Source organism: Heterodontus francisci, chromosome 42 (genome assembly GCF_036365525.1).
Source record: "Heterodontus francisci isolate sHetFra1 chromosome 42, sHetFra1.hap1, whole genome shotgun sequence".
Lineage (NCBI taxonomy): Eukaryota > Metazoa > Chordata > Chondrichthyes > Heterodontiformes > Heterodontidae > Heterodontus > Heterodontus francisci.
In genome coordinates, this window is record NC_090412.1 from 15,610,020 (window position 1) to 15,626,085 (window position 16,066).

At 41.4% G+C, this 16,066-nt stretch overlaps 1 protein-coding gene across 4 annotated transcripts in view; it reads left to right on the forward strand.

The window, feature by feature from the left end:
• Positions 1-16,066, forward strand: part of kat6b (K(lysine) acetyltransferase 6B) — a 240,170-nt gene that overhangs the window by 171,500 nt on the left and 52,604 nt on the right. The window lies entirely within an intron of this gene.

Genomic DNA, 16,066 nt, shown 5'->3' on the forward strand with positions numbered 1-16,066 from the left:
CTGGGATAGTGAGGAGAGAGGAGGTAAATGGGCAGGTATTACACCTCCTGCGATTGCAGGGGAAGGTGCCATGGGATGGGGACGAGGTGGTGGGGGTAATGGAGGAGTGGACCAGGGTGTCGCGGAGGGAACGATCCCTTCAGAATGTTGACAGGGGAAGGGAGGGGAAGATGCGTTTGGTAGTGGCATCACGCTGGAGATGGCGGAGGATGATCCTTTGGATATGGAGGCTGATGGGATGGAAAGTGAGGACAAGGAGAACCCTGTCACAGTTCTGGGAGGGAGGGGAAGGGTTGAGGGCAGAGGTACGGGAAATGGGCCGGACACGGTTGAGGGCCCTGTCAACAACTGTGGGGGGGGGGAATCCTCGGTTGAGGAAAAAGGTCATACCAGAAGCACCGTCATAGAAGGTAGCATCGTCAGAGCAGATGCGTCGAAGACGGAGAAACTGAGAGAATGGAATGGAGTCCTTACAGGAGGTAGGGTGTGAAGAAGTGTAGTCGAGGTAGCTGTGGGAGTCGGTGGGCTTATAATGGATATTAGTAGACAACCTATCCCCAGAAATGGAGACCGAGAAGTCGGGGAAGGGAAGTGTCAGAGATGGACCATGTAAAGGTGAGAGAAGAGTGGAAATTGGAAGCAAAGTTGATAAAGTTTTCCAGTTCGGTGCTGCCGCAGGACTTTAAGAAGTGGCCACCATCCCAGATTTCCAGCCTCCTAATCGAGTGTGCGTTTTTACGAAATGTGTGATAATTGAGACCAACCGCAAAATTGTGTGGGACCCGTACCAGTGTCTCCGGGTGGCTGCTGCATATGCCTTGCTCATCGCTGGCCTGATTTGCATACAACACCTCAGAATGGCCAAGACAACTTCTGTCCCCCCACCACCCACATTTAGGATGACTTTTCTAATATGTCTCTCAAGCTCCTGGGAAAGATACAGGAATAGCTTTTGCTGATAATCTAGTGGTTCACTTTTTCATCTCAAGCATACCATCTCTTTGTTATCACCTTTCTTAACTTTCACTATTTAACGCTATTAGTATTGTTAGTTCATCTCAAACCTTCTCATTCTTTTTAAGCTCCGAATACACTGTCGTACTTGCTGTTCTTTCCTGCATCGCTGTATGTGTCAGCATGGCCTCTGAGCCAGAAGCTTGTGAGTTCAAGTCCCATTTCAGAGGCTTAAGAACATATTATAGGCTGACACACCAGTGCAGTACTTGAGGAAGTTCAAAGAAGAAAAAGGGAGTTCTCACTAGTGTCCTGGTCAACCAGCATGACTGAAAAGCAGATTAGCTGGTCATTTTCACATTCCTCTTTACAGGACCTTGCTTTGTGTAAATTGGTTGCTGTTTCTTATATTACAACAGTGTCTACACTTAAAAAGTACTTCATCAGAATGTCTTGAGGTCACAAGAAGTGCTGCGTAGATGCACGTTTGTTCTTTCGATATGTTCAAAGCAAACCTTAATAACAGTTTCCCATTCTAACTCTTTTCCAGGAAACTGGAACTCTTGATCTCTTGATATTGCCTTCCTCTTACAATCTTAAAGCTATGGATGCAAGCTTTAATTCACTTAATCATTATTTTGATTTATCTGTTTTTTTTAACCTTTTTATTCTTTTAGTCTGGTGATGTTCTGCACCATTGAGCTTTGTCCTTAACCCTTGTTTCTGTTTTTAAAAAAAACCTGCTTGAAGAGTCGTTAGTAGTCAAAAATGATCTTTTTTAAATTACTTAATCAGAATGCCTGTTAATGTGTATCTCCGTAGCGAATAACCACATTCAGCTCCTAAAGGGGGCTCCCACTAAAAATCTCATTTGTGTAAATTTCCATCTTTGAAGATTGTGTTGAGAACTTGTACCCGATGGCTGTATGGTAAAGACATTTGAAATTCACTGTTGTTGGTTGTGCTACTTTAATTTTGTTTTGTTCTTTTAGTTCTGTATATGGACTGTCAAGAAGCTCTGTAATACAGCCTAGAGTTTCCTCTGTATTTGCAACCAGAGAGAGGTGGAACCTGGGTAGAAACCAATCACGTGGCTTAAAAAGATTGTGGAATTTTGGGTGTAAGTGAGATACAGCATAACTACAATACACCCAAGTTGCCTCGATCTTTTACGTCTGTCCATCAAAATCTTTGTCCAAATGAATCTCTCCCCGAACACTGGACATGCCCCCAACTCTCAAATGCGAGTATCCTCCAATTATGCTTTCTTGGAAGTCTCTTAACATTGCAAACAGCTTTCCACGTTATTGCGACCGAGGCGGGAGCAACACACTGTTAGTTCAGTCCCATCACTCCATAGGTCGCAGCATATTATTAAAGTTTTCCCACCCAACCAAAAAACAGCCAAATTAAACCCTCTAGTAACCCCCAGAATAAAACAGACCAAACTAGGTATCTTTAGACAACAACAAATTAACTATTTATTCAAGCTAAATCTTAAACACTATTAAGATAAACCTATGTCTAAAGATCTTGTAACTTATTTTAACCTAACTTCCCCCATTCTCTCGCATTCAAAAATCATGGTTGCCTGGTTTCCTTTTTAAAAAATTATGTTTTAAAAATTAGCTGTTTCTTAAGAATAAATAAATAACTGGCATATAAGTCTTTGTGGGTAACATTCCTGATGGGTGAGGTATTCTAATGTAAAAATAATCAAATGCCACTCGAAGTCTCAATGCGGATTTGATGAAATAGTCTCTTAGTAGATAGGCATTCAAAAACACTTTGGCTGCAGCAGGCATCAAATAGTTCTTTCAACGATGAACACAGCAATAGGTCTACTTGAATTTTAAAACCGACCATCTCTCAGTCGAAACTTTACTTCAGCAATACAAATGGTCTCCAAAGGGTTATTTCCTCCTTAGGCAATTAATACAGGCAATAGGCCAGTAGCTTCTTGCAGAATTTTTGCTGAGAGAAATAGACAGCTCTTTTCTTCAGTAAGCACGCTTCACTGGTGAGTCTCTCAAAAACTGGTTTCAGCTGGTTTTACACAGTTAAATTGTTACAGTACACCATGTGACCTCTCCCTCCTGCTGTGGCCTAGGAACAGGTGCAGCTGGCACACTGCCTCAGAAATCCAAAACTTCTCTCCCTATTTTAAAGGAACACTGTTTTTAACAGAGTCTTAAAGGCACACTGTTTTAATCCGAGGAGAAAACAAATACGGTTCTATGACAACGTGCAGCAGGAAAGAGAATGCAATTTTTTTAAACTGCTTTTAATTTTTAAAAAATCCTCACTGTGATCTCTGTATTTTCTGTTTCTTTGCATTTTTATGGCACAAGTATAAGTCACATTAAAATTTGAAAAGGTTCCCCAGTTGCAGGTTAAGTGAGTTGAAAATTTTATTTCTTCTTTAAGTATGAAAGTTACTGTATGGATTTGGCACTTTCTTTGGCTTCCAATTATTCATGCTGACTTGCAGCCAGTTTAAGTTTGGGCTTATTCTAATGAGATTGGGAGGATACTTAGGCATAACTTGGCATTGGCAAAATGGATGCAACATTGGCTGCATTTAACTTGCAGGTTGTGCCCAAGACAAGTCCAGGACTATGTGTTTTTATGGTAGAATATCCAGTAATTTTCTGTAAAGATTAGCGATGTATAAATCAGTGTGCTGATCATTTAATCCAATAGATTTCTGCTTCATGACGTGAGCTCCCTTCTAGACTGGTGTTCAGACAAGGTTCTGTTACTGTACACCAAGCAAATATCTTTTTCACAACAGAAATAATCGAACAGCTTGAAGTTATCATCTACAAATCCCTGTGATTGCAAAAAATCTTATGACCTTGTTTTTGTCATGAAAACTGGCAGTTTTAGTGATCATCTTGCCTGCTTGTGAGTTTGTAAGCCTGCTACTCTTGCAAGCATTTATCGAAGCATTTTTATTTATTTTGCCACATACAATTTCAACACATAATAACAGCAGAATCTTCTATGCACATTTTCTTTTTAATGAGTTAACGATATTTGATTTTGAATGTCGGTTCCATCCTACTGATATTCAGAGGTTATTGTTTTACTGTTACGAGCGAACAGTTAAACCCTCCCATCATGTTGTTGGAATAACCTTGAGAAATTCTTACATTTATGCTGAATATTAACATTAATTGTCAATCTCATCAGCGTTTGGAAGATAAGTATTGTCATCTGAATTATTTGTCTGGAAAATAGGCACTTGCTACCTGCACCAATGAGGCAAATCTGGGGAATAAAATATAAATGAATAGCAATTGATGAAGGTCAAGTTAATGCTGTTCAACCCTGAGTTGTTCTTGAATTACCGCAATGCAAAGTAGCATTGATAGTTACTGCCTTTGAGTTCCCTCATATGAGGTGCAAATCCGACAAAGCCATAATTCGTATACCCAAGATGGAGAAATTGTTTGCAATTCGAAACGAGTAACTCCAGACTCGTTTAGCTTTCGAATGAATCTGTGATCACCTACCGACCTTAAAGTAAAAGAAGTAAAAACCTTCAGTGAATTCAGAACCCAGAAATCTGTCGCAAGAGATTCTGGAATTTGGGGTTAATGATGTAAACAGAATACCTTTTGCAGTTTTGTGTTTGGCAGGTCTGTTGGACTAATTTTGAAGGACAGTTTGAAAACATTGTGAAGATTTTCAGGCATTAGCTCAGATTGCTTCTCTTTCATTCACCAAGAATGCTTTTAAGATTGATCCATGGCTTTATGGAGAGTGCCCTGAAAATGCTGTGACATAAAATTCTTGTGTCAATGGCATGCTTGTTTTCTGAGTTTGAGTGTTGGCCTTTAATGCAGAAAAGCTTATTTCCATGTAAATGACAGTTTTTTTTTCTCCTTTCCCCAGTCCTGATCTCAAGACCAGTTACAGAAGTGCGTCCTGTACTAGTGCTAATAACCCCTCCAAGTTATGCTGGTTTGGAACTTCAGCTTACTGACACGCATCTTGAAATAAGATAGCCAAGTATCTGGCATTGATTCATTTAAGGGGACCGTCCTTTCTCTCAGAATGACATTTCATGAAGTTTTGACGTACAAGTCAGAAGCATCATCAATCAGATTGTGCAGCTATCCTCACAGCAATATTTATTTATTCATTTATTCAGAGATACAGCACTGAAACAGGCCCTTCGGCCCACCGAGTCTGTGCCGACCAAGAACCACCCATTTATACTAACCCTACAGTAATCCCATATTCCCTACCACCTACCTACACTAGGGACAATTTACAACGGTCAATTTACCTATTACCTGCAAGTCTTTGGCGGTGGGAGGAAACCGGAGCACCCGGCGAAAACCCACGCGGTCACAGGGAGAACTTACAAACTCCGCACAGGCAGTACCCAGAATTGAACCCGGCTCCCTGGAGCTGTGAGGCTGCGGTGCTAACCACTGCGCCGCCCCTAATGTTGCACTCTCAGGCTGAAGAGGTGCAAGAGTTGAAGGGATATGCACGTTTTATTCCTTTTTCACAGTCAAAAAGACAAGAGAATTGAAAACTCTGCTGGATCTGGCAGAAAAAATCTGAATAAGCTTCCTGAGCAGAAATATATCATGATTACCCTGACATTTTGCCTAAGGGATTAGCTGGTGGTATCAGGGCCAAGCATTCTTATTTCCACATATAAGATTTGTTTACTTTAAATTGGCAAAGAAGTACCAAAAAAAAGTCCTTTCGCTTATTCTCAGCATTAAAGGCGTTTGAGAAAATCTCTGCTTAATAACAGCCTATTTTGCTTCAATACTTGGCCTATATACCCCTCTTTAGATTGACTTATGCAGGCTTGTCTGGGAGGTACCGAGAAAGATTATCCTTCAGATGTGCAAACTAACTTCCTATTGAGGTGAGTCAGCAGTCCTAGTGAACCTGGAGAAAAACAAGCCTTCTTAGAATGTCACTTTTAATGGGTAACTGCATTCAAGGTATGTTTCTCTGAAATAAAAGCAAAATACTGCGGATGCTGGAAATCTGAAATAGAAACAAAATGCTTAAAATACTCAATGTGGGAGAAGTGGTTATCTTCAGAAGATCCAGCAAAAAGTTGTCAAAGCTCTGAAGTTGATGATGGCACTCATCTTTTGTTGTCTCAGAGGAAGATTGAGACACTCACAACTCAACTTAGTTTCTTGCAAAGTGGCCAGAGTGGACTTAAGCATGACCACCATTACTATTCATCATGTTTTACCCTAGAAAACTCTGTTAATGGTAGATAATAGGGCTGTACTGCAGTGGGTATATTTTTAAATCCACTGCCTTCCATGGCATTCACTACTCATCATTTTTTTTTCAATATTCTTGGTATGTGAATGATGCTGTGTTGCATGTAAGGCACCTGGACCCAAAACCAATCAATTTGGCATCTCAATAGGTAGTAATTGGCACTATGGCATATAATGCTGATCCTTAAATCCATAAGAAGTTATTTGTCCATTTAGACTGCTTTGGAGAAGGACACTGACCCAGTGGAAATAGAATAATATTGACAATTTAGCTCCTATTCGCCATGAATTCTCATTCTGCCATATGAGTAAATTTCATGTAGAAAAGTTGTCTCCTTGGTCCTGTGAAAGTGGAACACTTCAGAGTTTTTTTCCCCCACTTCAGGCAGAGGAATCAGCTGCAGATCTTTTCTTTAAAAATACAAGATGTTTTTGGAACACTGTTCAAGGATTATTCACCTCTTTATCTAAAAACTTACTTTGTGCTTCTGTAATTCCATAACTCAAGAATGAGGAAACCACAATGTTCCTTGTTACTAGTTACAAATACATCACTTACTACGGGTATTACGTGGAGCAGGAGGCAGTCTGGTGTGGGTGGGGGGAAGAAAGAGCTCAATAGAAAAGTTGTAGTTATAGGAGCTTCGATAATTAGGGGGATAGGAAGTGTCCTCGACAGTTACAAGAATCCAGAAGGTATGTTGCCTGCCTGGTGCAATGGTAAAAAATATCTCTGAGCAACTGGTGAGGATCTTGGAGTGGGAGGGGGAAACGATCCAATTGTTGTGATCCTTGTTGGGACCAATGATGTAGGGAAGAAAAGGAAGGAGGTCCTGCTAATATCAGACATTAGGAACAGTTTAAAAACATGATCTCAAGGGTGGCAATCTTGGGATTAGTACCTGATTCACTCGCTAATTGGCATAGGAATAGGCAGATCAGAAAGGTGAACTAGTAAGGCAGGGGTGAGAGAGAGATCTGGTGCAAATAACATATCTGACGATAAAAGAAATACTTCTTCTTTTTCTTTGGCTTCCTTATTTCGAGAGACAATGGGTAAGCGCCTGGAGGTGGTCAGTGATGTGTGAAGCAGCACCTGGAGTGGCTACAAAGGCCAATTCTAGAGTGACAGGCTCTTCCACAGGTGCTGCAGAAAAATTTGTTTGTCGGGGCTGTTACACAGTTGGCTCTCCCCTTGCTCCTTTGTCTTTTTTCCTGCCAACTGCTAAGTCTCTTTGACTTGCCACACTTTAGCCCCGCCTTTATGGCTGCCCGCCAGCTCTGGCGAACGCTGGCAACTGACTCCCACGACTTGTGATCAATGTCACAGGACTTCATGTCGCGTTTGCAGACGTCTTTAAAGCGGAGACATGGACGGCCGGTGGGTCTGATACCAGTGACGAGCTCGCTGTACAATGTGTCTTTGGGGATCCTGCCATCTTCCATGCGGCTCACATGGCCAAGCCATCTCAAGCGCCGCTGACTCAGTAGGGTGTATAAGCTGCGGATGTTGGCCGCCTCGAGGACTTCTGTGTTGGAGATACGGTCCTGCCACCTGATGCCAAGTATTCTCCGGAGGCAGCGAAGATGGAATGAATTGAGACGTCGCTCTTGGCTGACATATGTTGTCTAGGCCTCAAGATGAGTAAAGCATTGACCAATGTAAGGAATAAGGGTAATGTAAAAGTCAGGGAACAGATACAGTTGTAAAACACAAGTTAAAACACTATTAAAAATAAAGCAAAAGGAACAGCCAGTAGAGACAAATTAAACTTCCTGTACGGCATACACCGCATCCAAAATAATAACAGGAGCACTGCAGAATCTAGTCAGGGGAAATGAACCAGAACCGATAAGAGAAGTAAGCATAGGCGAATATCTAGGCAATAGCAATCACAACATAATAAGTTTTAAAGTTGAGAGGGACGTAAGCAATAAATTGGAAAAAGAAACTGATTTTAAAGGATGAGAAAGGAAATGGGATAAATAAACTGGAAAATATTGCTGACAAAAGAAATAGAATAGCTGTGAGAAACATTTATAACTATGGTCAATAGAGTCCAATACATCCCACTTAAAAGCAAGAACAAGCTAACTAGTAATGAGATACCAGAGGTGAATAAAGAAATAAATGCAAAATTGAACAAAGAAAAATCAGAATATGGATAGGGCCACCAAAAGATGGGCACGATGAGCTCACGGATAATGACAGCAAAGTGGCAGAAATGTTAAATAATTACTTTTTCTCAGTATTTACCGGGGAGACTAACATGTTGCACGTGTCACTAGAAGAAATGATCAAAAAAAGAGATAAAGACATTTAAGATCAAAAGAGATAAGTGATAAACTAATCAATCTTATAGAGGATAAGATGCCTAGTCCAGATGGATTGCATTCGCACCTAAGTAAGTTAGGCAAGAGATAGCAGAGGCACTATTACATATACATAAAATTTCATTGGAAAAGGGAATAGTACCAGAAAACTGGCAGACAGCTAATGTGATTCCTAAATTTAAAAAGGGAGATAGAACAAGTCCAGGGAACTGCAGACCAGTTAGATTAACATCAGTGGTAGGAAAGATAATAGAATCGTTGCTCAAAGATGTATTGGAAAAACATCTAGAAACTGAAAATGTAATAAAGAATAGTCAGTGCAGATTTCAAAAGGGGACATCTTGCTTGACTAACCTTATTGAATTCTTTGAAGAAACAACAAAGGGTGGATAAGGGTAATGCAGTAGTAGATGCAATATGTTTGAATTTTCAAAAGGCCTTCAGTAAGATACATATAGACACGTCACTAAGGTCAGAACATGTGGAGTTAAGGGACAAGTAGGCTTCAAAACAGAAAATAGTAAGGGTTACAAAACAGAAAACAGTAGGGGTTAAAAGTAGTTACTCAGACTGGCCAAAGATGGAGGAGGCCATTCAGCTCCTCAAACCAGTTCTGCCATTCAATTAAATCTTGGTGGATCTGTATCTTAACTCCAACTACCTGCTTGGTTCCATAACATGAGAAGTAGAGTTCCACAACAATCAGTGCTATAGAACCAATGTTGATCATCATCTGCATAAGTGATTTGGACTCAAGAATTGGAAGTACAGTTTCAAATTGAGTGGTAAAGCTAATACACAGAATCATGGAATTGTTGCAACAAAGAAGGAGGCCATTTGGCCCGTCATGTCTGTGCTGGCTCTCTGAAAGAGCAATTTACCTAGTGCCTCTTGCCATAGCCTTGCACATTCTTCCTTTTCCGATAGTAATTCAATTCATCCAACTCTCTTTTGAATGCTTCGATTGAACCTGCCTCCAGCACACTCTCGGCAGTGCATTCCAGATCCTAACCACTCGCTGCTTGAAAACGTTTTTCCTCATATCGCCATTGCTCTTTTGCTAGTTACCTTAAATCTGTGCCCTCTGGTTCTCGATCTTTCCACTAATCCTGATCTACTCTGTTCAGGCCTCTCATTATTTTGAATACCTCTATCGAATCTCCCCTCAAAGTTCTGTCCTCCAAGGAAAACAGTCCCAACTTCTCCAATCTATCCATGTCACCTAAGTTCCTCATCCCTGGAAGTAGTCTCATGAATCTTTTCTGTGCTCTCTCTAATGCCTTCACATCATTCCTAAAGAGTGACACCCAGAACTGGATGCAATACTCCAGTTGAGGCCAAATCAGTGTTCTATACAAGTTTAACATAACTTCCTTGCTTTTGTATTCTATACCACTATTAATAAAGTCTAGGATGTTGTATGCTCTATTAACTGCTCTCTCAACCGGCCCTGTCACCTTCAATGATTTATGCACATATAAACCCAGGTCCCTCTGCTCCTACATCCCCTTTATAATTACACCCTTTATTTTATATTGTCTCTCCATATTCTTCCTACCAAAATGAATCACTTCACACTTATCTGCATTAAATTTCATCTTCCACTTGTCCACCCATTCCACCAACCTGTCTGTCCTTTTGAAGTTCTGCACTATCCTTCTCACAGTTCACAATGTTTCCAAGTTTTGTATCATCCACAAATTTTGAAATCATGCCCTGTACATCAAGGTCTAAGCCATTAATATATATCAGGAAGAGCAATATCCTAACACCGACCTTTAGGGAACTCCACTACAAGCCTTCCTCCAGTCCGAAAAACATTCATTAACCACTACTCTCTTTCCTGTCACTCAGCCAATTTCATATCCATATTGCTACTGACCCTTTTATTCCATGAGCTATAACTTTGCTCAAAAGTCTGTTGTGCGGCACTTTATAAGATGCTTTTTGGAATTCCAGGTACATCACATCAACAGCATTACCCTTATCAACCTTCTCTGTTACCTCATCAAAAAACTCCCTTCTTCTTCTTTGATCTCCTTGTCTCGAGAGACAATGGGTAAGCGCCTGGAGATGGTCAGTGGTTTGTGAAGCAGCGCCTGGAGTGGCTATAAAGGCCAATTCTAGAGTGACAGACTCTTCCACAGGTGCTGCAGATAAAATTGGTTGTCGGGGATGTTATACAGTTGGCTGTCTGTCCCTTGCACTTCTGTCTTTTTTCCTGCCAACTGCTAAGTCTCTTTGACTTGCCACTCTTTAGCCCCGCCTTTATGGCTGTCCGCCAGCTCTGGTGATCACTGGCAACTGACTCCCATAACTTGTGATCAATGTCACAGGACTTCATGTCGCATTTGCAGACGTCTTTAAAACGGAGACATGAAAGAGAGTAGTGGTGGGTCTGATACCTGTGACGAGCTCGCTGTACAATGTGTCCTTGGGGATCCTGCCATCTTCCATGCGGCTCGCATGGCCAAGCCATCTCAAGCGCCTCTGGCTCGGTAGGGTGTATGTGCTGGGGATGTTGGCCGCCTCAAGGACTTCTGCATTGGAGATGCAGTCCTGCCACCTGATGCCAAGGATTCTCCAGAGGCAGCGAAGATGGAATGAATTGAGACATCGCTCTTGGCTGACATACGTTGTCCAGGCCTCGCTGCCGTCGAGCAAGGTACTGAGGACACAGGCTTGATACACTCGGACTTTTGTGTTCCGTGTCAGTGCGCCATTTTCCCACACTTTCTTGGTCAGTCTGGACATAGCAGCGGATGCCTTTCCCATGCGCTTGTTGATTTCTGCATCGAGAGACAGGTTACTGGTGATAGTTGAGCCTAGGTAGGTGAACTCTTGAACCACTTCCAGAGCGTGGTCGCCGATATTGATGGATGGAGCATTTCTGACGTCCTGTCCCATGATGTTTGTTTTCTTGAGGCAGATGGTTAGACCAAATTCGTTGCAGGCAGCCGCAATCCTGTCAATGAGTCTCTGCAGACACTCTTCTGTGTGGGATGTTACTGCAGCATCGTCAACAAAGAGGAGTTCCCTGATGAGGATCTTCCGTACTTTGGTCTTCGCTCTTAGACGGGCAAGGTTGAACAGCCTGCCATCTGACCTTGTGTGGAAGAAAATTCCTTCTTCTGAAGACTTGAACGCATTTGAGAGCAGCAAGGAGAAGATGATCCCAAACAGTGTAGGTGCGAGAACACAGCCCAGCAAGTTAGTTAAACACAATTTGCCCTTCACAAATCCGTGCTGGCTTTCCCTTATTACATTTGTACAACTGGCTATTAATTCTGTCCCAAATTATCGTTTCTGGAGGTTTCCCCACCACCGAGGTTAAACTGACTGGCCTGTAGTTGCTGGGCTTATCTTTATGCCCTTTTTTGAACAAGGGTGTAACATGTGCAATTCTCCAGTCCTCTGGCACCACCCCTGAATCTAAGGAAAATTATGGCCAATGCTTCTGCAATTTCCACTCTCACTTTCCTCAGTATCCTTGGATGCATCTCATCCGGTTCTGGTGTCTTATCAACCTTAAGTACAGCTAGCCTATCCAAAACTTTTTCCTCATCAATTTTAAACCCTTTAAGTGTCTGAATTACCTCCTCTTTCACCATGACCTGCACAGCATCTTCCTTGGTAAAGACAAATGCAAAATATTAATTTAATACCTCAACCATGCCCCTGCCTCCATATCTAAATCCCCTTTTTGGTCTCTCATCAGCCCCACTCCTTTTTACCACCCTTCACTATCACAAATCACAAAGTCGTAGTGCAGGTTAATAAGACATTTTCTTTTTAAAAAAGCAGACAAAGCACTGGGACTCATTTCTAGAGGGATAGAATTGAAAAGCAGAGAACTTGTACAGAACCTTGGTTCGGACACATTTGGAGTATTGTGAACAGTTCTGGGCTCCATATAAAAAGGATATAGAAACATTTCAGAAGATGCAAAAAGATTTACGAGCATGTTAGCAGAACTGAGAAGTTATATCTATCAGGAAATATTGAAGAGGCTGGGACTCTTTTCTCTAGAAAAGGGAAGACTTTATGAAAGGGTTTGATAGGGTCAATTTGATGTGGGCAGACCAGGACAAGGGGCCCTAAATAAATGTTAGTCACTAATAAATCCAACACGGAGTTCTGGAGAAACTTCTTTACCCAGAGAGTGGTTAGAATGTTGAACTCGCTACCACAAAGAGAAGCTGAGGCCATTAGGATAGATGCATTTAAGGGGAAGCTAGATAAATACAACTAGGGAAAGAAATAGAAGAATATGTTGATGGGGTTAGATGAAGAGGGATAGGAGGATGCTTGTGTGGAACATAAACACCAGCATGAACCTGTTGGGCTGAATGACCTGTTTCTGTGCTGTAAATGCTATGCTGTACTATGTACAGAAGATCCATATAACACTTTACTAATTCCTAGAAATGGAGAATTCTGGCAACATGTTGGCTTGCCCGTTAATTTTATTTTAGCGTCTGTTGCTAGCGATCTCACTTTTCTCAAGCCCTTATTATTTTATTTCAACACAACAAGTAAAAGATGCTGAGTATGTCTTTAAACTGTCTGGTCTCCAGTCGAATGGACTGAAGATTACTCATGAGAAAGATGTGGGAAGGGGCATGGTGCATTCTGCAGGAAGGTATAGAGTCCTCAGGATTTACAATGTGCATGACATATCCATCCATGGTGTATGGAGCATAGTGTGGTGACATCTACTGCATCTGAGCAAATGTTGTAGCTGTTTCCAGTGAGACAGATGTTGGGTTTCATGATTCTACATTTATAATTGTTTAAATATATCAGTCTCTTTAATGATAATGTTGGCACAACAGCTTTCAATATGGAACAAACTTGTAACTATTAAGGCTGAATTCATAACAGAATTGAAACACGATAACTATAGAATTGCTACAAGTTTATGTCAGGATTATAAATTCATCATTTTGCTTGCTTCACCATCAATTAAATCTAAAATGACTACATATAAATCAACTTTTCTCAGAGAAGTTAATACAAATGGATTTGTGTCATGATTTAAATTTATTGCATTCACTTATGTTGAACATATTTACGAATAGCAAATATTGATCATGGTATTTAAAATTGTGACTCATTGGGTTTCTCTTGACTGTATGACAGCTCAATTCTGTTTTTTAAATAGCTTTTATATATAATAAAACATAGTTAACAAGTTGCACAGTTAAGTTTCATTAAAAGAGGTTTATTGTTTATCCAGTATGAATTTTTCAAGCCATGCTGATGCTTTCGGTTGGTTCAGAACATAAATTATTCAGAAGAGTTTTTCAAAATAATTGCAATATTTAAGTTCTGAAGAAGCAGAGAAAGAGTATGATCAAAAACTGAAGTTACCTTATTTGAATCCTTCCAAAACTCGGTGATACAAACATGAAAATAACAGGCAGCAAAAGACTATCTAGTCCCTCAAGACTGCCCTACAATTATATGGAGCCCAGAACTGTTCACAATACTCCAAATGTGGCCTAACCAAGGTTCTGTACAAGTTTAATATAACTTCCCTGCTTTACAATAATGATGCCAGAAGTATTGTGATTAGACACCCTCTCTCCACAAGCACCCACATAATTACCTGGGATAAGCAAAAAGAAAAACAGATTAAAAATCCATGGTCTTGTGTAAGGACAAAATGGTTGGCTGCATTTTTCATTTCGGCGGTGGACTTAAACAATGCCGGCCCACCTGTGTGGACCGCACATTGCGGAGCCACCGCAGTATTCAGCGCGGCAGCTTATTTAAATGGCCAGGGCAGACCGCCCAGCCCGATGACGTGAAGGGGACAGGATATCCATCCCCGGCAATGGCGTCAGCAGCCTTTGCACAGGGTAACGCATTTTTAAAGGGCTTCGAGCCCTTCCATTTAATTAAAACTTTTAAAGCTGCAGTAAAATTTAAAAAATTTAATAAATTTATCCTGACCCTCTTTTTCCGCCCCCCGCCCCCAATAACCATGGAAATAATTACCTGCCTTCTCCTCACCTCCCCCCCCCCCCCCCCCCCCCCCCCCCACCGGACACAAAAACACTTAGCTTGTGCACCTAACCTTCCCCCGCCCCCCCCCCCCTCCAAAGTTCAGAAACTTTAAACTTTATCCCTTCCCACCATCCCCTACAACAATGAAAGGATTCTGATGCCATTCTCCCCCACCCCCCCTCCCCCCAGCACTCCCGGCACTGAAAAACTTAACTGCTCCCGCCTCCCCACCAGAGTTCCGCCTCAGATCCCCAAACGGGGATCAGAAGGCGCTGGAGTGCCGGTCACTGGCACTAATATCGCACTGGAACGGACGGCAGGAACGGGTAGGTCGTTTATTCCTCCATTTAAATTATTTAATATATACATATCTGGCTTTCTTCGCCTAGTGGCGGGGGGTGCCGCCACGAGGCCTTGCCGCCGTCGACAATATTGTGCCGGACCTTCCCAGCATCAAAGCCCATGGTGGGCCTCTGCCAAAGGCATTTTCTGCCCCCCCCTGCCATGATTACCAACTGTTGGTGGGGAGGGGGGGGTGTTTGATGGTGGGAGCTGTAAAATTCAGCCCGTTGTGTTCTGTTTTATATTGAATAGGCCTGCTCATACAACCTAAAAGCCTAATTGCAATTGGTCACGAACCTTTAGAGAATTATGAACTATAACTTCAAGATCCATTTCTCTCTCAACTGATTTCAGTTTTGTCCGTGTACAATGTTAAGTATACTTGGTGTTGGTCCTGGCCAGATGCATAACCCTGCACCTATCTAGGTTAAATGCGATTTGCCAGAGTTTGGCCCATTTCTCAGTTCATCTCAACCTGCTTGCAGAAAAGTGTTCTCCACAGTCTAAGGTGCACAAGTTTTCATATCCACAAAATTGTGGATCATTTCCCCAACACCTATATCTATAGTATCTATCCTAGTGGCAACATTTTTATAGTATTTTTACAAGCTTCAAACAATATGATACTGTATTAAAGTCCTCAGTCATATTGGATACCAATGTTGCTATTATTGTTGGTTCCAGGTGCCAAGCTGTTACCATAATGGCTTAATTCCTCAGCAAGATGACTTTTTGGAACCTAACATAAAAGTGTACCTTTACTCCTGTGGTGCAACTGTTGAAAACAGATCAAAAAGTGGTTCTCGCTTCCTATTTTAATATTCCTTCACTATACTAATGTAGAAAATATTGTACTGCAATAAAAATGGGATAGGTCATGGTATTTCTATTGATTTAAGTTGTATTTCAGTTAGGTAACGAGCTGCGTAATTAATTGCAGAACAAAAGTAAAGCAACTATTTATTTAGATGTATTGTGATAATTTTTTTATTGCTGATGGGAAGACATTAACTGTTTTAAGTGAAGAAGACACTACTGTTTTAAATGAAGTTCTGAAATTGGCTTTTTAGTATTTAATTTCTTCGAGCTACTGACAATACTTTCAAGACCAGTACCACTGAGGAGCCACAGCCAGCTTCACAAGTTATCCA